Consider the following 25,622-nt stretch of genomic DNA (forward strand, 5'->3'; position numbering starts at 1 on the left):
GAGTGTCTCCCATCACTGATGAAGCCAGGGCTAGCTAGCTCTGTGGACTTGGCTGCATCCTTCTTCTACTGGGCCACCCCTTGCATTTCTAAAAGGTCTTTCAACTAGTGGAGATGCCTGGGAGCAGCCACTAGCACACATGTTTCTACCACTTCACACATTAACCATCCTAACCATCCATCTACTCTTTTTTGTCTGAGGACACAGAAAAGGAGCCAGGGTATCAGGAGGCATTGGTTGGACCCATGCTCTGCCAGTGTAGGAAATACACCCTTGCATGATCAGCTCCTAACTTTTGATGTTTGAAATTAACCTCTGAAGCAACTTTTCAAGTCCCAGCTAGAAAGCCCCGGTTGCCTCTTCCACTGCTGTGGCCAAGCGTCTGACCATGACCACTGCATCCCTGCGGAGCTTGTTGGCAATGTCCTGCTGAGGGCTGGCCTCCTTGCCAATGGCAATCAGCTGGTTCAGTTTTTCTTGCTCCTACTTTGAAAGTTCTGCTGCCAACCTCCTGTTTTCTTCCAGCTCAGCTGCAATAGTCCTGGCCACTGACCGCCGTCTTTGCTGGGGCCACTTGGGAGGGGACTCACTGGTCAAAGGCCTATCCCCACCAGAAACAAAAGGAGGAGGAGGCTGGAGGAGGAGGCTGGAGGCTGCTGTGTGGAGGCCACGCCATGAGTGTTTCAGCTGGAGCTGGAGCAGGAGCTTGTCTCACCAGACACAGCCAGTCTGGTCATGGAGCTGCTCTGACGGGGGGCAGCTGCACCACTGAAAAGGTGGTGGGAGCTGCTGTAGCTGGGGGTCCCTTGAGAGCACCCTGCACCCAAGGATTCATCCCAGGAGTCCTTGAGGTCACTGGTTTCTGGCATCTGGTCACTGACCCTCAGCTGACAATCCTCATCTGATTCATTCATTGTTTTCAAAATAGGCTGATGCTCTGCTGCCTGAGTCCTTTTTGCTCCCAGAGTGCTGGTCCCCTCCTCCCCAGTCATGTCAGGGGATGCTAAATTCAGGTCACTGTTCTTGGCCCAAGCAGCATCCTCCATTAACTTGTCTGCATCAGTCACTATCTGATTTCAGAGAAGCTGATTCAACGTATCATAAAAGGGACAGTGTGGCAAGTCGCCCATATTTGTGGTGTGGGCCACATAGGTCTTTAAATATAAGGCCTTCAGGACTTTGAATAGCAAGGAGAGATAAGAAATCCTTCCTCAGTGATCAATGCAAAGAAATAGAGGAAAACAATAAAATGGGAAAGACTAGAGATCTCTTCAAGAAAATTGGAGATACCAAGAGAAGATTTCATGGAAAAATGGGCCCAATAAAGGAGAGAAATGGTATGGACCTAATAGAAGCAGAAGATAATAAGAAGAGGTGGCAAGAATACACAGAAGAACTATACAAAAAAGATCATCATGACCAAGATAACCATGATGATGTGGTCACTGGACTAGAGCCAGACATCCTGGAATACAAAGTCAAGTGGGCCTTATTAAGCATCGCTATGAACAACGCTAGTGGAGATGATGGAATTCCAGTTGAGCTATTTCAAATCCTAATAGTAGATACTGTGAAAGTGCTGCACTCAATATGCCAGCAAATGTGCAAAACTCAGCAGTGGCCACAGGACTGGAAAAGGTCAGTTTTCATTCCAATCCCAAAGAATGGTAATGACAAAGAATGTGCAAACTACTGCACAATTGCACTTATCTCACGCTAGCAAAGTAAAGCTCAAAATTCTCCATTCCAAGCTACAACAGTATGTGAACTGTGAACTTCCAGATGTTCAAGGTGGTTCATCTGGCAGAGGAACCAGAGATCAGATTTCCAACATCCACTGGATCATTGAAAAAGCAAGAGAATTCCAGAAAAACATCTACTTCCACTTTATTGACTATGCCAAAGCCTTTGACTCTGTGGATCACAACAAACTGTGGAAAATTCTTCAAGAGATGGGAATACCAGACCACCTGACCTGCCTCCTGAGAAATCTGTAATGCAGGTCAAGCAGCAATTAGAACTGGACATGGAACAACAGACTGGTTCCAAATAGGGAAAGGAGTACGTCAAGGTGGTATATTGTCACCCTGCTTATTTAACTTATATGCAGAGTACATCATGAGAAATGCTGGACTGGATGAAGCACAAGCTGGAATCAAGATTGCTGGGAGAAATATCAATAACGTCAGATATGCAGATGACTTCACCCTTATGGCAGAAAGCGACGAAGAAGAACTAAAAAGCCTCTTGATGAAAGTGAAAGAGTAGCCTGAAAAAGTTCGTTTAAAACTCAACATTCAGAAAACTAAGATCACAGCATCTGGTCCCATCACTTCATGGCAAATAGATGGGGAAACAATGGAAACAGTGACAGACTTTATTTGTTTGGGCTCCAAAATCACTGCAGATGGTGACTGCAGCCATGAAATTAAAAGACACCTATTCCTTGGAAGAAAAGCTTCGACCAACCTAGACAGCATATTAAAAAGCAGAGACATTACTTTGTGAACAAAGGTCTGTCTAGTCAAAGCTATAGTTTTCCCATTAGTCATGTATGGATGTGAGAGTTGGACTATAAAGAAAGCTGAGCGCCAAAGAATTGATGCTTTTGAACTGTGGTGTTGGAGAAGACTCTTGAGAGTCCCTTGGACTGCAAGGAGATCCAACCAGTACATCGTAAAGGAAATCAGTCCTGAATATTGATTGGAAGGACTGATGTTGAAGCTGAAACTCCAATACTTTGGCCACCTGATGTGAAGAAGTGACTCATTTGAAAAGACCCTGATGCTGGGAAGATTGGAGGAGAAGGGGACAACAGAGGATGAGATGGTTAGATGGCATCACCGACTCAATGGACATGAGTTTGAGTAAGCTCCAGGAGTTGATGATGGACAGGGAAGCCTGGCGTGCTGCAGTCCGTGAGGTCGCAAAGAGTCAGACAAGACTGAGTGACTGAACTAAACTGAACTGACTTTGAACTTAGAGCTGCACTGAAGCACAGTGCAGCAGAAGTCTTCCTGCTACATCTGCTTGGACACAACCTGATAGACATCTGCGTTTTGATGCACGGTCTACAGGCACTGAATGTACTCTGCCTTGCCTAGTATGGAGAGATGCCTCTGTATCTCCTGTCCAGACCACCGGATGCCCGCACGTCTATTGGAAGTGGCCATGGTGGACTGGGAAGAAAGGCTAGCTGGAGGAGGCTCCCAGGCAGGAGAGTGCCGACCTGGAGGTGTGAGGAATTTCTGGGTGCTCTAGTCTATCTCCAAGAGCCAGCCACTTCTTCCCTCTCTAGGCTGATTGCTGAGAAGCCAGGGCTGAGGACCACATTTCTGGCTGGAAGGCCACAGGGGAATGCAAGTTACAGGAACAGTGTAAGGATAATTGTGGCAGTAATTTAAGCGGTGCTACCTATAAGTAGGTTGCAAAGAGGCAGGATGCCAGGGCTGAGAAAAGCCCAAATTTGGGAGTTCGCTTAGGATGGGGACTGGACCAAGGGCTACAAAGGGCCTTACTGGCTTGGTAACAAGGGGACTGGCTTCTTTACAAAAAGCAGGATGCTTCCAAGGCTTAGACCTGGAACCACTGTGTATCTTCTGCCAAGGATCTGCTTGACTTTCATTACTGAGTTTGAAATGTTCCTTATTCTACTTTGTTTTGCTACCAATCCAACAACCTCTTCATTTTTTGAGTAAGCAACAACAGCTGGAGTAACTCTGCTGCCTGCATCATTTGCAATCACGTCAGCCCGGCCATCCTTATGGACGGCCTCACAAGCTGATGTGTAGCTCAGGTGAATCCCAATGGCCACCAAGAGGGGGCAGAGGAGCCAGCAGCACTCAGGAAAGGAGTTTTGTATTAATATAAATATGCAAATTATAAATAAGGATATAAAAATTTTATACGGTCTCAAACTGTGGGAATGCATTTGTGTCTGTAGCTGAAAATGCAGCAATGTATTCTTGCTAATTAAAATGAATTTTTATTAGTCTTACGATGCTTCAAAAAAGAAAACAAATGTTTTTACTGACTTAGCTGGGGAATTAAGTAACTTGAAACAAAATTTAGTAGCAATCAAAATCTTTCATTTACTTCTAAATATGTGAATATATTAATATTTTATCTCAGATCCTCATTTGACTTTTTGAATATGTTAATTTCCTTTTAAAAATCTCTATCTCCAAAGAAACAACTACTGCCTGCATTTTAAGATTGGGAACTAATCAAGTTGCTGTGCCTTTTTTAAAATGTTTTCTTTTCTTAAGAGGAAGCATTAAAGAATGACTTTTGTTAAACAATTGATTTTATTAAATAGTATAATTTAATAAATTATAAATGAGATATGACCATTTTTCTAATACAGAAATAATTAAATTTTGAATCCTTGAAAAAATGAATGAGATATTCAGTTGTACACAAAGCATTATGCATAAATGAATAGCATGTTTTCCTTGATATTAAATGACAAAGTATAAGTAATAATAACAAAACAGAAAGTAGACAGTGTTACAAGCTAAGTTGTGTTCTCCTAAGTTCATATTTTGAAGTCTTAACCACCAGTAACTCAGAATTTTACTATATTTGGAATTATGGTCTTTAGAGGTAATAAAGTTAAAATAAGGTCATTAAGATGGGTCCTAATCCAGTATTACTCATGTCCTTATAAGAAGGGAGATTAGGAAACACACACACACAGGAAAAAACCATGTGAAGACACAGGGTGAAGACAGCCATTTACAAGTCAGTGAGAAAGAGCATGGAAGAAACCAACCATGCCTAATACCTTGATCTCAGACTTCTAGGCTCCAGAACTGTAAAAAATAAAAATAAAAAAAATCTGCTGTGCAGGCTTCTCAGTCTGTAGAACTTTGTTATGGCAGCCCTAACACTACTAGAGATGGGAAATTTTACTGCCCCTCTGATGACAACATGGCCCCTGCTTCTGTTCCACACTTCTACAGTCTCACATATATTCACTGAAGAAACCACTGCTTTCCTCTAGTTGCTTCAGAATATCTTCTTTAATGATAAAAATTGAGAAGTTAAAATTCTCACAAGTTACAAGTCTCTAAAAACTGAATATTGTGGTCTGGTTTATTCCTAGTTATTTAAACATTCAAAATAAACTGTAAATTTTGTTACATTACAGTTTACAAAATGCTTCCATATCTGCTATCATTGTTTATTCCCATAAATGCTATATTCTGTGGGATAGACAAAATTTTATTTTGTTTTTATAGATGAGAAACTAAGGTTCCAAAGTTGATTGACTTAGAATAGCTCATAAAGTCAGTACATTGCAGAACTGCAAGCTCATCAAGATCTTGCAGCTTTGAACTCAGTTATGTTTCTTGTATACCCCATTGGCCAATTCTTTATCTGAAAATATTTACGCCCTTAATAAAATCTCAATGCACTGTTCTTCGAACAGCAGATTATGACCCATTGACAGCTCATGTTATCAGCTTAAGGGTTTTGACAATTGTACCAAAAGTGACATCAACTTGAACAGAATCGAGTGTATTACTAGAGCTAAATAAAAATAGATGTTGTTTCTTGACATTTGAGTGATTTTGTGTCTGTGTATGTATGCCTGGGTATAAAATAAAACATATTTAGGTTATAGTAGGAAAATATTTTAAAACCATTGCCATGGCATATTTCTCTAAAAGGCTATTTAAAAAATTTCTTGCTAATGCTTTGGGGTTTTGTGCAAATGCTCATTTAGATTTATCTCTTAATTAGGAGGCAAAGCCTTTGAACAGAAGGATTGCTACTTATTACTTCTTCCTCAGAGACTGCGCCATTGATGGTAGAAACACGAGAATTGATGACTGAATGACATGAGTATATGACTGTTAGCTCTGAAAGTCATGAAGATGATTCTGATGTGCTACCATTCTAGATTTATTTACGGACATCCTTAAAGCTAATGAACACTTGCAACAATATTCTCAGGTAGTACTTTTTATGTTGTTTTGAATACTAAATCCTTGTCTGCCTAGGCTGTGTTCTTCCAGGTATATTTTCACACCTATTTAAAAATGGTCTTAAATTATTAAGGGAAAGAGTCTATAGATTTGCTCTGATTGTATCATCAGAGAAGTGCATTCTCATGGCTGTTATGGAGTTTCCTTTTCATCTCTTTGCTTTCCACAGATTAGAAAGAAAATTTTCAAAGTTTACTGGTGGCCTAAGAAACTTAGGCGGCCCCAAAAGTGGACTTTAAAAACAACAAAATAATCCTTCTAATTTATAACTTGCATTACTTTTAAATTTATACATTAATATTGTTTATAAATACATTCATTAAATATATATTAATAGATGATTATTTCATATTTAAAATTGTAATGTTAAACATAGCATTGTTTTTACATCACACATGCTCCGTTCGGGACTCAAATTTAATCCTGGAAGCAAAATCCCTATAAAGACACATTGAGGACACTTGTCTTTAGGGGAATGCCAAACTAGAACGACGAGCTTTAGATTCTGATTCGAATATCAATAAAGAATAACTGTATTACAGAAGAAGAGGGAGTTTTTCAAAGCAATACCTGCCATTGGAAGGAGCTAACTTAGGTATCTGCCTAATTAAATGTTGAAGAAATTAACTGCCCTTTTGCTTAATATTAAAAGCATATTTCACAGAGATGGAGGTGAACTATTCAGACATGTATATACACATTTATGCATATATATATATATATATATATATATATATATATATATATATATATGAAATGGGATTCCCTGGTGGCTCAGTCAGTAAAGAATCTGCCTGCAATGCAGATTCAATGAGAAATTAAATATATTCAATAAAAATTTAATTTGGGTTCAATCCCTAGGTTGGGACAATCCCCTAGAGAAGGAAATGGCAACCCACTCCAGTATTCTTGTCTGGGAAATCCCTTGGACAGAGAAGCCTGGTGGGTTACAGTCCAGGGGGTCACAAGAGTTGGACACAACTTAGTGAAAACACCACCACCACCATATACACAAACACACACCCAAGACTTGAGTGATTTTGAGATTAGTAGAATCAGTATTTTGAAATTCTTTGAAAATATTAGAAAAACTAGAGAAAATTGCAGAATATCAGCAAAATATAAATCAAAAATTCTTTGGATGTTATACCAGAATTTGTTGTATTTTACTTGCAATCCATTTGAATTCAGCAACATAAAAGTCATGTGATGAGTGTCTAAAAAAGGAATCAGCACACTGTTTTGTTGTAGCCTATCCAATAATGTTAGGCTTTGCATGTCAAATGGTCTCTGTCACAACTACTCAACTCTGCAGTTACAGGATAAGAGCAACAACAGATAATACAGAAATGAAGAGCATAGCTATCTTACAAAAATACTGCATTTCCAAAAACATAAAGTGGGCCATTTTTTTTTAACCCATGGACTTTAATTTATCCATTCTAAGTATAATAGAAATTAAAGTGGTTTTCAAACTATAATGCTTGAATATATTTAATTTCTAATTTTTATAAAATGTTATCCTCTATAAGCTTGCATATGGTTTTATTACCCTTCTTCATAAAATTTAGACTTTGAAAATTTTGTAAGATTTTATTCTTTTTTTCTTTAGCTGGAGAAACTGCCTCTGAGAACACTATATTTATTTCAGGAGTAAACGGAATGTAAGATGTATCACCTAAAGCATAACATTTTGATGAAATCTAGAGTAAGGCTTCTTATTCAGAAGGAAAAATAGTAAAAAAAAAAAAAAAAAAGTATTTAAAAATAAGTGAGTCTTAAGAAAAACTTAGTCTTGTGAATGATATGTTTACATCACAATCCATGGAAACATACTCTTTAAAGTATAGTTAGTACTTGATAAGTGTATATACCTTTTTCAGTTAACATGTTTCCCTTGTCTTGAATCAGTTGTCATGATGCATGATTATTCATTGCTTGAAACTTACACTTATTTTTATAAAATATATAATGACCTCTATATTTTGTTTTCCATTCATCAAGTTTTAACTTCCCTTTGTTCTATTTTCTAACAAAAGTTACAGTCAGATAGAAAGAAGGAGGTAAGAGTTGTACCTTCGTCAATCCAGAAAAAATTCTTTTACTTTGTCTTGCGTTAAATCCCAAGGGGCACTGTTACTTTTTTTCCTAATAATTACTTGAACAGGCTGTCCAGTGTACTTGCAAATTATCATGGTAAATGCATAATATAAACTCTACCATTAAAAGTAATAGTAGTTCATCCTACTACAGATGGTCCCCAATTTAGGATGGTTCGACTTAAGATTTTTTGACTTTATGATGTTTCAAAAGCTATATGCTGTAGGTAGAAACCGTACTTTGAGTTTTGAATTTTGATCTTTGCCTGGGCTGACGATGTGAGGCAGGATACTTCCTCCCCGTGCTGGGTGGTGGCAGTGAGCCACAGCTCCCAGCCAGCTGTGGGACACAGGGGTAAGCAACAGGTACATTTACAACACTTCCGTCCCCTTACCACCATTCTGGTTCTCACTTGTAGTGCAGTAGCCAGATATTTGATACTTTATCATAAAACAGACTTTGTGTTAGATGATTTTGCCTGACTTGTAGGCTAATGTAAATGTACATTTAAGATGGGCTAGGCTAAGCTATGGTGTTCGGTGGGTTAGGCATATTAGATACATTTTTGGCTTCTGATATTTTCAACTTGCAATGAGTTTCTCAGGATATAACTCCAGCATAAGTCAGAAAAGATCTATAGTCATATTTAAACAATTTGGTAGGCTAAAAAATTTCAAAATTTTCTCTTGACAGGTAAGAAATTTACTGGTAGGAGAAAAGAGAGGGGGAAGGATTGCTAGTTATAAGAACATAATAATTATGGCTAATGTGTTTCTCCAGTTTATAACTATAAAAATATATGAGTATGAACAATATATCTATATTAGTAGATAAGGGAGAAATTTGACTTATGCTATGCAGAATACATATTCTGTCACACAACAAACACAGACACATAACTAAGTTTTTTTTTTAAATGCAAACAAAAGCCTCCATATTTCTATTTTAAGTAAAAATGTAAGGAGGCCAAGGTATTCAAACATTTGACTTTGGGACTGTCATTCACATGTTCTCTATCATATAATAAATTGTACATATGCACTTTTTTATTTATATTCCAATTTGTATAACTTGTACTAATATTATGAAACATTACAAATAAGCATTTTATACTTAGCTATTAAAATAAGATTCATAAAAATTAACATGAATTTTATATGCAAACCTCTTTTAATTACATAATAAATAATTTACACATAGTGGTTTAGCTTACATGCTGCTGCTGCTGCTAAGTCGCGTCAGTTGTGTCCGACTGTGTGACCCCATAGACGGCAGCCAACCAGGCTCTGCCGTCCCTGGGATTCTCCAGGCAAGAACACTGGAGTGGGTTGCCATTTCCTTCTCCAATGCATGAAAGTGAAAAAAGAAAGTGAATTCGCTCAGTCCTGTCCGACTCTTCACGACCCCATGGACAGCAGCCTACCAGGCTCCTCCATCCATGGGATTTTCCAGGCAAGAATGCTGGAGTGGGTTGCCATTGCCCTCTCCATTAGCTTACATGCAGTGGATAAACTAAGATTTTAGCTTAAATCTAATAATTATGTATTGGCAACATCTAATTTGATTACCATATGTACATATGTGCATATTAATGTGCAAAATTAGTTTGGGGATTTGTTTATTATGTTCAAAATGGAACTGCATTTTTCTACCCACCTGTCATTCCATCAGAGATAAGGCAAACCTAATTTTTCCCTTTGTACATTATATAACATTATGGAGGACTCTGAATTGCTAGTAAAATTAACTTGTCCTAAATGCTTTCTCCTTTGCTGGTTTTGAACAAGTAAACTGATATGTTAGCAGACTCATGTGGCAAAAAGCTGTGGACAAGTCTCTAGCCAACATTCAGCTAGAAGCTGTGGCCCTCAATTTAAGACATTTGTTAAATGAAGTAATTCTAGAGAATAGTTTCAAGGCAATATAATATAGCTAATATTTTGATGCTTGTGTTTAAAGACAAAGAGAAGGTCTCTTTGCTTATCACAAAGCAGAAAGAAGGTCTCTATGGAATGATATTAAGCAGGTTGAATAGCATAATATATCCTTATTTAAGTCTCTCAACAATTCCACAGTCCTCTTGAGAAGAGTCATATTTTTAAAAATCTTGATGATTTAATTCACTGTATAATTATTCACAATTATACTTTCCCTGCTTACATGGAAATGACATAGATTTTTAAAACCACACATTTTCTTTGAAATATATTTAAAATAATTTCTACACGGAAATAAATAACAGCAGTTCCTCTTGAAGCAACATTTTATATCACAGGTTTCCATTTATTGTTATATGAAGGCATAGGATCTTATATGTTTATGTTTTGGGAATATGCAATTATAAAACTTGGCTAAATACAGCTGTTTTGTGAGTAACTCTGACTTCTGGGTCTCATAACCTTTCTGATCATTATTTTTATTTTATTCCACTGAATCCAGAACTATATACTAAGTCTCAAGGTGCTCTTATTAGGGAGGTAAATGAGTTAATATTATTTTTCCCACATTACACATGAAAAAGAAGTTTAGCAAAATGAAGTGACTTATTCAAAGGCATAGAACTCAGTCCATATGAGAATTTGTGTCTAGGAATTTTTCTTTCTGCACAAGTTAATCCCATCTCTTCTCTTATTCTTGTTGGTCAATGAAATTATTGCAGTATTAATGGCAGATTCCTGATATATGTGACAGGTTGTATTTTAGCTAAACGAGCACTTGTTTTTTAGCTTCAGTTAGGTTTTCTACTCCAGATCCTTCCATGTTCTTCTTCAGAGATTAGGACCAACTGAAATCCTATACATTGTCTTATTCACTGCTATACCTGCAGCCCTAAAATGGAGCTGAGTGCAGAGTAACTGGTCAGTAAATATTTGTTGAAAAAGATGCATTATTTACCAAATTAAAAAAAGAGATTTAAGTCTTCTCTCCTTCTCCCAAAGTCTCAAAACCCCCTTCTACCCAGAAGGTTGTCCTATATTTTTTCTTTTGATAATTACTTACTTTTCACAATACATATCAGAGTCTTTCCCCTAAAGATGTTGGGGCATAACTGGGTGTACAAGAAATCCACTACATTGAACAAAACGTTTAGATTTGTTAATAACCTACATTTACCACATTTATAAACGTGTTGCAATTGCAGATAAAACACCTTATTAAAATATAATGGGAAATTTTATCACAATTCCTGGAACTCAGTAGAGGCTTAATAAAGTTTAATTAACTTATTCTTCCTATCCTCAATTTAGGATAATCTTGCCATGTGCAGTATTAATTTGTATCTTTATGTACATTAGCCCAATCTTTAAAGGCATTCTGTTATGTTTCAATATTCAAAATGTGGCATCCCTGGAATTTTTTCTGTGTGGTGAATGGTGATTTTGCCATGATTTTAATTATTTCCAAAATACAAACTATTTGTTTAATCATAAAGAACATCGATTCTGTAAGTGAAAAGCAAACAAACAATAACAAAAAATACCGAAAACAACTTGAAGTGCAAGTTTAGGGTCAGGTCTTTCTCTAATTTTTTAATCTTGAGAGCAATTCAAAGGCCACAAGTATATTAGAAAAATTCCTACCTTGAAGGTCATGTCAACTTTAATATACATGCTAGGGAGGAAATAGATTCCCAGCTGTCAGGATACTGAATGAACACACACACACACACACACATACACACACACACACACACACACACACACACACATGCCTTGGCAGGACTGACATCATCAAGAAAGACATTAATTTTTTGTAGCTTTTAGACTGATTTTCCCCCATGGCTCTCCTTGTCATGTCATGAAAAATACTTAAGGCAATATCAGAGAAAACAACTATTTCTACAAGGATTAGCTGTTGATAGTTCATCACAACACACCACTGTATAAGATGTTCAGAAGTCAGGGTTAAGTTCTATCAGCCTATTACCATTCTTACCTCGTAGAATTCATGGATGGCTGTGTTGGAGGGTAAATGTCTGCTATCAGTGGACTCAAGCATTATCTTTCATCTGCTTAAGCATAGTAATTCAGGCTGCATAATTCTGGTCTATAAAGTTTCATGAAGTTAAGTTTTGTCATGGCCTAGTGCCCTCTCCTGGTGCCCAGAGATTAGTGTCAGCAGAGTTCAATTTGTGCATAGAAAAGTTGGGAATGAGTCATGGTCTGTCTAGATCTAAATTTGTCCCCTGTCCCTCTGAATTTTCTTATTACTAGTTTACTCATTCTTACTGATTTATACATTTTTTCATGTTTGTACTATACTGAAAATGCTTAAAAAGAGTAAATGAAGGCAAAAATGTAAAAAAACTACAACAGGTGCATGGCTTCCTCTAAGACACTAGGAAAATAGTCTCCAACAAGATATCAGCATTGATTGGTATCTGGAAAAATGAACTAATAAATGCTGTTCCAGATGAAACAAAATATATTTTCAGAGATGTGATACTCTTATACTCCTGAGATCCCGAGGATAAGAATATTGTTTTTCCTGATTTTCTAGAGATCTAATATGTGCAGTTAGAAGGAGAAGGGGATGACAGAGGATTAGATGGTGGGATGGCATCACCAACTCATGAGTTGGGTAAACTCATGAGTTTGGGTAAACTCCGGGAGTTGGTGATGGTCAGGGAGGCCTGGAGTGCTTCGGTCCATGGGGTCGCAAAGAGTTGGACATGACTGAGCGACTGAACTGAACTGAACTGATATTTTATGTTTCTTTCATGCTGTTATAAATTGGCTCTCTTAAAACTACATTTACCAATTATTTGCTACTATTTATAAGAATAAGTTTTGTATGTATTGCATTTGTCATTTGTGACCTTGCTAAGTTATACTTCTAAAAACTGGTAAGTTCCTTTTTCTTTTTTTTTTTTTTTTAATAAATTTATTTATTTTAGTTGGGGGCCAATTACTTTACAATATTGTAATAGTTTTTGCCATACATTGACATGAATCAGCCATGGGTTCACATGTGTTTTACTTCTTTTTTTCTTCTCTTCTCCTTTCCTGCAATCATTAGAACCTCTGCTGCTGCTGCTGCTAAGTCTCTTCAGTCGTGTCCGACTCTGTGCGACCCCATAGACGGCAGCCCACCAGGCTCCTTCGTCCACGGGATTTTCCAGGCGAGAGTACTGGAGTGGGGTGTCATTGCCTTCTCCGATTAGAACCTCTAGTGTAACATTAATAGAAATGGTGACATTATATATTCCTTTCAAAAATCAAAGACAAAGAAAGGAATATGGTTGGTTTTTCATCAGTAATTAGAGCATTAGCTATTGGTTTTTTTTAATAGATGCACTATATCACATATAGGATATTTTCTCTTATTCTCTCATGTTCTGAGATGATTTAATAGTCAGTAGATTTTGAATTGAAATTGAATTCTTATTTTAACGTATTTTAATTGTGAATTGGTGCTGGAATGCTTTTCTGCATCTACTGAAATAGAATAACTTTATTCTATTATTAAAATTTGTTAGATAGAATTCTAAAATGGCCCCCACATTTCCTGGCCCTTAGTGTGTACACTCCTTCCACCAAATATTCAACTAAACACTACTGTAGGTGTTGTCATTGAAGGGCTTCTGCAGATGTAACTGAGGCTCCTAATCAGCTGACCTTAAAAGAGGGAGATTATTTGGGTGGGCCAGACCTGATCAAATGAGCCCCTTAAATCTGGATCTCAAAGTCAGAGACAGAGGAAGTCAGAGCAAATCTAAGTATGAATGAGGTTTGACAAGAGAGAAATTCTGAGTGCTGGTGTAAGGGAAGGTGGGGGGCATGCAGTAAGGAACATGGGGACTGAGAGCAGCTTCTGGCTGCAAGCCAGCAAGGAAAGAGGACCTCAGCCCTATAACTAAAAAGAACTGAATGCTGTGGACAACCTTAGTGAGCTTGGAAGCAGATTCTTCCCCAGAACCTCCAAATGAGAACTCAGTCCAGCCAACACCTTGATTTCAGATTTTGAGGCTCTGAGTAGAACTCCATCAACTCATCAGCAATCCAGAAGTGGGTGAAGCAGGGAACTTCAGTAGGCAATAGCTTCATGCCAGCAAATGGCCTCGCTGTGGCCCCAAACCAGGCACTGTATTTGGTTAAGGCTTGCCCAAGACCTGAAGGATTGATCTTTCAGGATCTCAAGACCCAGAGTTGAATGCATGACTGGAAGCATCAGGCAAGTCAGCTGTGGATTTTCTTAGCAAGGTCGATACATATACTCCACTGTGAATGTTGTTGTTGTTGTTCAGTCATCCAGTTGTGTTTGACACTTTGTGATCCCATGGACTGCAGCATGCTAGGCCTCCCTGTCCCTCACCATTTCCCAAAGTTTGCCCAAGGTCATGTCCGTTGTCCAAGGCCATCCACATCCATTGCATCAGTGATGCCATCCAGCCACCTCATCCTCTGGATGATGATCATTTTAAATCCACAGATGCAGAATAACTGGATCTAACTGGGGACCCAAGATATCTTTCAGCTGGACCTGTTTTCACAAGTCTCCAGCTGTGCATATGTGTGACCAATTGACTTCTAGGTTTCATTCTATAAGAGGTCTCAATTAATATCCTTTTGAATTTAAATATTTACTTATTCATTTATTTACTTAATTATTGCTCCCAGGCATTGGGTGTGTCAGGGGAGTGAGTGCTGGTCCCATTGGAGGGGCAGGAAGGCAATGGGCTAGGATACGCTGAGAATCAAGTGGTTCCGATCATAGCAGATGTGGCACTACTGCATCCATCAGGAAGTTCAAACTGGGGGATTTAAAAAATTTTATTGGAGCCAGCTGGGGAATCCTGGGATGAGGAACATCCGAGTCCCATGGTGCCAGGAGTACCTCATTCCAGACTCAGTCACAGTAAGCGGGGGGGGCTTGTATTAAGCTCCTGCCTAAAGATGTACAGCTGGAACCGTGGGAGACCAGCCCTGGGAAGTAAACTGCTCGTGCACAGCCACAAATTGCTGCAATTAGATATAGCCTTTCCAGAAAGGGAGGCCCCAGAGCAGCAAGTTGGGCTTCTGATTTCGAATCCTGGATCTCTAGTCCTACCTCTGCCAAGGTCCAGAACATGCCAGTTTATCCTAGGGGCAGTTGTAAGGTGTCTTAGAATTCATCCCAGGAGACCATTGCAGCCTCTTCTCAAGCCTTTTGGCCTGAAGAACAGCCTCAGGGCATCTCTCTGAGTCAAACCAGGTGCCAAACCTGCAGTGGGGGAACTGGCTTCTTTGGTCAAACCCCTCCATCCAGTAACGTGCTCCTCCTTTTGTGAACGCTGTTCATCCGTTGACAGACACATATTAATTCCATGTCTCGGTTCCTGTAAAGTAATACTGCAGTGACCATGGGGATGCTGGTATCTCTTTGGGGTGGTGATTTTATTTCCTTTGGATAAGCACCCAGAAATGGAATTGCTGCATCTTATGGTAGGTACTTATTTTTATAATTTCTTGCCAGGCTCCATATTAATTTCCATAGTGGCTGCACCAATTTACATCCCCAGCTACAGTGCACCACGGTTCTCGTTTTTTCCCACAGTCTGGTCAGCACTTGTTATCTCTTTTCTTGTTGATAACAGCCATTCTAAGTGGAGTGAGGTGATATCTCTTTGTGGTTTTGATTTTCATTTCATTTCATTAGTGACGTTGAGCAGCTTTTCATCTACCTGTTTGCCCTCTGTATGTTTTCCTTGGAAAAATGTTCAGATCCTCTGCTCAGTATTTTATTTTTGAACATTGTTAGGTGAGTAGCTAGATCTTAAACGTTCTCATCACAAGGAAAAAAAATGTAATTATATATGGTGATCAGTATTAGATAAAAGCTTTCCTGGTGGCTCAGATGGTAAAGAATCTGTTTGCCAATGCAGGAGATGTGGGTTTGATCCCTGGGTTGGGAAGTTCCCTTGGAGAAGGGAATGGCACCCCACTCCAGTATTCTTGCCTGGAGAATCCCATAGACAGAGGAGCCTGGCAGGCTATAGTCCATGGTATAGCAAAGAATCAGACACAACTGAGCGAATCACACACACACATACAGCATTAGATAACTGGAATTACCGTGGTGATCATTTTGAAGTATATACATATTGAATTACTATGTTGTACATCTGAAACTACGTTTGTCCTCTGGTATCTATCGGGGATTATTTACAGAAACTGTGGCAGATACCAAAAATCCATGGATGCCCAAATCCCATAGTCAGCCTTAAGTATCTGTGTTTTCTACATCCGTGGATACCAAGGGCCAACTCTATGTTTATTGTAAGAAAAAAATTGCATTGTACTGGGCCTGCACAGTCTAAATCTGTGTGGTTCAAGGGTCAACCATAATGTTATGTGTCAATTATATTGGAAATAGAAAATTCCTTAGATAAATAAAAAGAAAGAATATTTGAACAGAAGAATTTCCAAAGAAGAGAGTAATAGGAAATTAGAGATAAATCATTCATGAGTTCACAGCAGTTTTATCTAACCTTTAAGGCAGAGACGACTACAACTCTGGTTGGTTGATTACTAAGGATAGCATGTTTTCAGGTGAGATGTCAAAACTTGCTACCTTCATAAATTAAGGAAATGCTATGCTATGCTATGCTAAGTCGTTTCAGTCGTGTCCGACTCTGTGCGACCCCGTAGATGGCAGCTCACCAGGCTCCGCCGTCCCTAGGATTCTCCAGGCAAGAATACTGGAGTGGGTTGCCATTTCTTTCTCCAGTGCATGAAAGGGAAAAGTGAAAGTGAAGTCGCTCAGTCGTGTCCGACTCTTAGCGACCCCATGGACTGTAGCCTACCAGGCTCCTCCGTCCATGGGATTTTCCAGGCAAGAGTACTGGAGTGGGGTGCCATTGCCTTCTCCAAAATTAAGGAAAACTAAACTGTTATTCACGTTTTCCTTTAATGAAATAAATGTGAAAACTTGAGAGTATGTTTGAAGAAAATTATTCCCTAGCAGGAGATGCCTGGTTAAGTTGGGATTGCAAAAAATAGTACCAGTCAGCATCTTTACAGTGCATTAGCCAAAACATATATTTTTTGTGTCTTAAAGCCATATAAAATGAAGATGGCAAAATATATATTGTGAAAAGACAATCCATAGGATGAGGGGGAAAGATTTGCAAATCATATCTCTGATAAAGGATTTGTACCCAGAATATATACCAAATTTTTACAACTAAATAGTAAAAATACAACCCAATTTAAAAATGGGCAAATTATTTGAATAGATTTTTATCCAGTGAAGATAGTCAAGTGGTCAACAAATACAAGAAAAGATGCTCATCATCATGAAGGAAATGTAACTCAAAACCATAATAAGATAGTTCCTCATTTGAACAAGCCATACATAAAAATATATTAGATAAAATTGAAGAAATTATTCATAAGGAAGTATTTTTGATATGTTAAATTTGATAATGTTTTTTAGGATTGTAACTTAAGACAAGAAATGCCCCTATCTTCTAGAGGTGCACTTTGAAGTATTGATAGGTGAATTGTCTCATGATGTTTAGAATATTTAGATATTTAGAATATTTCTGAAAGAAATGTAATAATTATACATATATACAGTGATGAGGTTAATGTGGCAACACAGCTAACATTTGCTAAATTCAGTTATCCAATTAATAAGTACATGAGTGTTCATTATACCAGTGTCTCTATTTTTAATGTGTGTTTAAATTTTTTTCTAGATGAAATAATCCAAAAAGGTGGGGGGAAAGGGAACTGGAAACTCTTCCAACCTCACCAGTATTTGTTAAAATCTCCTTGAAGTCATTGTTACATATAATATATTAATAAACTTTTGCAGTCTTTAATTTAGTTATGGTAACACTGTTTATGCATTTATCCAATGAATATTGACTGAAGGCTTAATTGAAAGAAAGTGAAGTCACTCAGTTGTGTCTGACTCTTTGCAACCCCGGGGTCTATAGCCTACCAGGCTACTCCATCCTGGGATTTTCCAGACAAGAGTACTGGAGTGGGTTGCCATTTCCTTCTCCAGGGAGTCTTCCCGACCCAGGAATCAAACCCTGGTCTCCTGTATTACAGGCACCACGTGCTGTAATATCTGAGCATCACATGATAGGAATTGTGCTGTGCTGTCCACTTGGTTGTCCAAATTAGAAACCTCCAAGTTGAAAACTAAGAGAAAAAGGAAAGAAAACCCAGCTAGGCCATTCTTAGACTGCTGACATACAGAACTGTGAACTAATAATGGATGTTGTTTAAAGGTGCTGAATTTGTTGTAATTGCTTATGGAGCAATAGAAAATTAATACATAAGATCAATTATACTGAGTGGTTGTCTGACATTGAAACAATCTTTCATCCTAGAAAAATCCCACTCGTCATGATTTATTACCATTTTTATATGTTGTTGGATTTGATTTGCTAGATTATGTTAAGATTTTTGTGGGTAGTATTGGTAAATAGAGTAAAATTCTTATGGCTATATTAGTTTAAAGTTGTTTTTTCTTGTGACGCTTGTGTTTGAACTAAATGTAATACTGGCTTCATAAATGCATTGGTATCTCCACCTTCTCTATTTTCAGAAGAAATTTTATAGATTTAATGCTGTTTCTTTAAATTTTAGTACTATTCCCTAGTGAGCCCGTGTGGATCTGGATTTTTCTGGTTGACGTGTTTGTATGAAGGATTTAGTGTTTTAATAGAGATAATGTTATCTATATTTTTGTTTCATCTTAGGTTAATCTTAGCAAATTATATGTTTCAATACTTCTTCCTCTTCATTTAGGTTGCAAAATTTCTCGGCAGAAAATTGCTCATAATATTCTCTTATTATTATTTTATTGTCTCTAATTCAATATGGTTCTTCATGCTCTCAATTTTTATCTTGATTAGTCTAGGGGTTAATTGATTTGTAGATAATCTCAAGGTACCATCTCTCTGTACTCTTTGTTTTGTATTTCATCGATTTCAGCAGTTTTATTTCTTATTTCCTTTCCTCCGTATCTTCAACTTCTTTCTATTATTATCACTATTTTTTTTATTCCTTTTCTATTTTATTGTTGAGATGAAATATAAGGTCATTAAGTTTAATGCCTATAGATATAATTTTATCTTCAAGCACTGTTTTACCTCAAAATGTTTAAACTGTTGTATTTGTACTATATTTTATGGCTCAGATGGTAAAGAACCTGCCTGCCAATGCAGGAGACGTAAAAAGACCTGGGTTCAATCCCTGGGTCTGGAAGGTCCCCAGAGAAGGGAATGGCAACTCACTCCAGTATTCTTTCCTGGAAAATCCCATGGACAGAGGAACCTGGCAGGCTACAGTCCATGGAATCACAAAGAGTCAGACATGACTGAGCAACTAACGCTTTCACTTTTAGTTCTAAATATTTTATGATTTCACTAGAAATCATATTTTTGTTGACATATTGATAATTGAGACTTTTAAATATTTGCATACTGATTTGCTTAGTTATGTCAGTATTAATTTTTCATTTAATTATCTTGTGATTAAAAACATTTTAATTAATTAAAATTAAGACCTGTTTTATAGTCAACATATTGTCTACTTTGGTAACTATGCCTTATGTTTATGAAAAAATTCTTTTTGTATTCTTCACTTACCTGGTATAGTCTTCCATGGATATAAACTAAGTCAAAATGTTTCTTGATGTTGTTTAGATTGTTGTATCCTTGCTAATATTTACTGTGTTGTTGTTATTCATTATCAACTGGTAAAAGGGGTATTTAATATCTCCTTTCTGTTTTTTGCTTTTCCATTTTCCTTCTTCTGGACTACTGAGTAATTTTTAAAATTCAACTTTATTTTTGTACTATATTCAGTTGATATTTTAATTTCAAAGTAATTGCCTTACCCCTATGATTAATAATTTACCTTTTAAATTAATATTTGCTTCAAAAAAAATGAAGAAATCTTGTTCTGTTAAGATTCATTTAGCACTTTCCTTCATAATTGCTGATGCTGTAAAAAGCATATGTACTACATAATTGTATATTATAAATCCCATCAGATAGCTCAATATTTTTTAACTTGAACACTTTTCCTTTAAGTAAATAAAAAAGAAAATTATCAGTTTGCTTACTCAGATATAAAAGTTTTCTAATGCCCTTCATTAGTTCTGACTTTATCATTTTCAGACTAAACACTTTTTTTTTTAATTTTCTTTAGCATTTACTGTAGCATATTGCAGTGGTGACAAAGTTCTCTCTTGGTCTTGTAGTCTATGGATGTGAACAAATGAATAATGACATGTATCTACTGTGATCCATTATGTGAAGTTGCTCAGTCGTGTCTGACTCTGAGGTTTTTGCGACCCCATTGGCTGTAGCCTACCAGGTTCCTCTGTCGATGGGATTTTCCACACAAGAGTACTGATTGGGTTGCCATTTCCTTCTCCAGGGGATCTTCCCAACCCAGTGATTGAACCCAGGTCTCCCGAATTGCAGGCAGACACTTTACCATCTGAGCCACCAGGGAAGCGATCCATTATAGTACAATGCAATGTATTTTCACCACCCTAAATATTCTCTGTGCTCTGCCTATCATCATTGCTCCTCTCCACCATCCTAACTGCTAACCACCATTGATATTTAAAATTCTCCCCATAATTTGTGTTTTCCAGAATGTCATATAATTGGAATCATATTATATGTAGCCTTTTCCAATTGGCTTCTTTCACTTTGTAATATGCATATAAGATTCCTCCATGTCTTTCCATGACTTCACAACTCATTTCTTTTAGGCACTAAATAATAATATTCCATTGTCTTGATATACCACAGTTTATCCACTCACCTACCGAAGGACATGTTAGTTGTTTCCAAGTTTTGACAATTATGAAAGCTGATATGAACATTGTGTTCAGATTTTTGTATGGACATTTCAGCTTTTTGGGATAAGTACCAAGGAGCATAATTCTGGTTCATATAAAAGAGCGTGTTTAGATCTGTAAGAAATTGCAAACTATCTTCCAAAGTATCTCACTATTTTGAATTTCTACCAAAAATGAATGAGACTTTATGCTGTTCCACACGCTTGTCAGCATTTGGTGTTACCAGTGTTATAGATGTTGGCTGTTCTGATAGGTGTGTAGTGGTATCTCATTGAATATGCATTTCCCTGATGACATTAAGTGGGGTGTCTTTTCATATGCTTATTTGCCATCTATATATCATCTTTGATGAGGTATCTGTTCAGGTCTTTGGCCCATTGTTTAATTGTTTTTTATTTTTTTATTAATAAGAATTGTGTATTGTGGATAATAATCCTTTTTTAGATCTTCAAATATTTTTCTTTTTCATTTTCTCTTTCTCTTCTTCTTATGAGAGTTCCAATTACACAGATGTTAGGTCTTTTGATTTTATTCCACAGTTATCTAAGCCTCTGACGATTTTCTTTACAATTTTTTCCTGTCTCATTCAAGTGGGTGAATTCCACTGATCTATTATCAAGTTCATTTGTATTTTTTCTGTCAATGTCATTCCATTTTTCTGCCGTTACACCCATTCAATGTTTTGGGTTTTGTCTGTTTATTGATGAGAAGGAATGGATTTTTCAGTTCTAAATTTACACTTGGTTCTTTTTAATATTTTCTATTTCTCTGCTGAAATTTACTCTTTCATTCATTATTAGTATAGTTTCCTTTGCCTAATTAGCCTGATTGTAATAGCCAACCTAAAGTTTTTCTCTGAAAACTTTAATATCTATTATCATTTTGGGATTAGTTCCTTTTAATTTGCTTTCTCCTGATAATGGGTCAATTTTTGTAGTTCTTCATAGGTTGAGTAATTTTGAACTATATCTTGTACATTGGGAATATTTTGCTGTAGAAACCTTGGATTCTGTTACATTATTGAGGAGTACTGATATTTTTGGCTTAGCATTCAATCAACTTGGTTAGACACAAATTGTAAATTTTTTCTCAGCCTAGGATGAGTGGTAATTAAATTTTCACTTCAGACTCTCTGCACTCTGACCTTTGAATGTGTAGTTGAAGGGTCAGCCAAAGACATGAATCAAGTTTTATACCTAGAATATAATGTTTTCCTTTCATTGGCTTGTTCCTTTCTGAGATCCCCCCAACTCCTACTCCATTCTCTGGCAGCCCTAAGTGCTTCAGTCTTCTTCCCCAGGTTTGTTTGCCCAGAGAGATGGCTGAGTTTTCTAATGAGATTTTAGCCACCCTGCCCAACCCTGCAACTGTTGCTGTCCTCAGAGCAAAGCAAAAACTTAAAGCACTTTGCTGATTGCCTCCTCTAAGTTTTGACTTGTTTCCAAAATCTGCCTGCTGTATTCAGAACTGGAATCTTAGCTAATTATATTAAAAATACAAGATTAATTTTTATGTATTATGAAAATAATTAAGCAGATTTTTCCACATACAGTGTATTATATTTGAGTTAGTAAAGCAGGAAAATAGAGTAGCAGAATAATATGTACCTTGTAAGATTGCTGTAAAGCATAAATAAGATAATGTATACAGAGTACTTAGCAGAATCTCAGACACAAAATAGGTGTTCAACAGGTGGTAGATCCTTACCTTTGGCCATAAGTTAATGCCAAGAAAGTCACTACTTATTCATCTTGTTTCATAAATTCAAGGCAAAAAAATACAGTTGGATCTACTAACATTGAACTTTAAAGGAATGACTGAATATTAGGGAAAGTCTATTTAAATTTCTTCTGGAGTGATGGCCTCCTGGAGGGAATATTGAACTGAAATCATGCCGATTAAGAGTCTCAGCAGGTCTCTAGATCTGGCATATACTTTGAACTTTACTAGAACTCTCAGAGCAGATAAAGGAAGGTTTTCATTAACCTTTCCTATTTCTGAGTGTTAAACTCGAATCTCCAGATTTGATTAATAAACATCACATACTTGGTTGTATTTTTTTGTGTACACAAAAGATTTATGCTTTTTTTTTTGCTTTTATTCAATAAAGTAAGATTGAATTGGCCACTTAACAAAGGTTCATATTCTATCATAAAAGTCCCTACATATAATCTATGTTCCATTTAAAGCTTAGCAATATGAATAATTAGTGGGTGTACATGTGCTTGTGTCTATATGCATGCCTGCTAGCTAATGCCTTTTTAAAAGAATATTTCCTATACATCTTGAGTCCTCAATTTCAGCTCTTAAGTCCCAAACTGTAAAGGAAATGTCTAATTATCTTTGGGTAACAAGATATAAAGTTATTTTACTTTATATTATTTTGAAGAATATTTTCTACAAAGTTTTATCCAAGTTAACATATTCCAAAGCTAATGCATTGTAATCAAAGCAGAATTCTACCTGGTAAAGATTATAGAAATGCCTTTGTTTCATGCAATCCTGAAATGGTCTTGGGACATGAAGCAGATTTGTTTCAGAAGCTGGCCAGGAAACATAAATTGCTAACAAAGTGTAAAAGCACGTTGGAGTTGAGCCAGATATTACCCCCTGAATTAAAAGAGTAATTTAAAAATCAGGGCACTGTTTTTTAACCAATAGTTAACATAGGGATTTCAGATAGGGAGAGAGATATTTTGATCAATTTTGCCCTTTTCAGAAGGAATCTGGCAGCTTTGTCCTTCACCAGCTGGAGTTTATGTAAGGCCTTATGGAGCTAGTCAGGCAACAGGGACTTAACAACAATCTAATCTTCATGGCCTGGATGCTGCCTTGCGTGAGCAGCTTACTTAAGTAAAGTGTTTTTCCAATGCCCCACTAGGGGGGCTGAGAACACAAAAGTACTGCACTGGTTTCCCTTGTGTGACCAGACTTCTCAGTGTCAAGATCCTCAGGGAGAAAAGCAATGGAAGATGTTATGATTAATGATACCTCTCTAATTCTAGGATAAACAGCCATTACCTTTTAAATTTAGGAGAGAGTTAAGTTGGCATTTTTCCACTGACTTTGATTCATCGTGATTGGTACAGTTTTTAGTTAAATGCCAATAACCACTGCTGTATGGCCAGATTCCTGCTGGGTGCAGCTCTTGGGATTTTGCCTTGTTTTAAATTTTGTAGGTCTGCTTTGCTTAGCCTGCTTATTTCTTGTTGTTTAATTGCTAAGTCGTGTCTGACTCTTTGCAACACCATGGACTGTAGCCCACCAGGCCCTCTGTCCATGGGATTTCCCAGGCAAGAATACTGGAGTGGGTTTCCATTTCTTTCTCCAGGGGATCTTCCCAACCCTGGAATCAAACCCGCATCTCCTGCTTGGATATTTCATCACTGAGTCACCTAGGAAGCCCTCACCTCCAACTTGGCTAAGATCAATTTAGGTACCATGACTAGTGTTGGTTTTTCTCTGAAACAAATAATCAAATACACTGGTTATTTCATCTGGAATTACAGATGTGCAATTAGAGTTGTGCCAATACTAAGTTTTCAAATGCCATGGCCAGTTTCTTGAACAGAACCTATCACAGTGCATATCACCTAAAATATTTACTGATTAGATGAAGATTTCTTTATAAGAGAGAAATATATGTAACAAAAATATGACCTTTTAAGTCCAACACATAGTTGTGTTCCCCTATATTTCTTCAGTTGTTCCACTGAAGAAATAAGATAACTTCCTGACCTGTATACTCTTCGAGATATTCCACATCAAAATGTAACTACACATCGGGGAGCAAAGCTATAGGGTAGTCATTTTAGCTAGAATTTATATATTACTGTCACTTTTGCTCTTTGCTCTTTTCTAGCAGAAGTTCCAGATTTTCTTTAATTTGTAACTTCCCCTAATTAACTCAGGGCTTTCTCTAATTATTATATTTAATCTTTGTAAATTGGATAATATTGATTTTTATGATCTTTATACTATTTTATTATATATATGTATATTTAAAATCTTATTTTATATTGAAGCTTAGTTGATTTATAATGTGGTAGTTTCAGTTGCATTACAAAGTGCAGTTATATATACATATTTATATATATATAACCCCAGGTTTATATATATATATATGTATATAACTGAGTTATAACAGTTTTTTTTATACTTTTTCAGATACTTTTTCCCACGTAGGTTATTACAGAGTACTGAGCAGAGTTCCCTGTACTATATAGGAGGTCTTTTTTGATTATCTATTTTATATACAGTATTGTGTATATATTAATCCCAACCTCCTAATTTGTCAAGTCATTTGCATTTACAATTTATTTTTCTCTTGAAAAGGAAAAAATATTACACTAATTTTTGTTTTGGATTTTAAATAACCCTCTTCTATATAGCAATATAAGGTATATTTGGTTGAGTCAATGAGAAATCAAACCAAAGCTATATTATATTACATGCATAAAATATAGAACCACTAAGATGTTAGCATGATCTCAAATTCTAATTCAAGAGAATCTTTCCTTATTTCTAATGCCTTCACTCTCTGGGTCCACTGACTGCTTTCATTGTCTGAAAAACACTTAACTGGCAAATGTTTGGTTTTTGTGCTCTGTTTAGTATTCTAGAAATGGGAAGCTTTTAAAATAAAATGATGAAATGAGGAAGGAGATCCAAGGCATATCCTGATTATGCTTTCTGCAGGAATATCTGTCT

General features: G+C 36.8%; 1 pseudogene; it reads right to left on the reverse strand.

Moving 5' to 3' along the window:
- Positions 1 to 288: 288 nt before the first annotated feature.
- Positions 289 to 3,173, reverse strand: LOC145520407 (myb/SANT-like DNA-binding domain-containing protein 7; annotated as a pseudogene).
- Positions 3,174 to 25,622: the final 22,449 nt, after the last annotated feature.

Source organism: Giraffa tippelskirchi, chromosome 9, assembly GCF_054371585.1.
Source record: "Giraffa tippelskirchi isolate mGirTip1 chromosome 9, T2T-mGirTip1v1.2.pri, whole genome shotgun sequence".
Taxonomy (NCBI): Eukaryota; Metazoa; Chordata; class Mammalia; order Artiodactyla; family Giraffidae; genus Giraffa; species Giraffa tippelskirchi.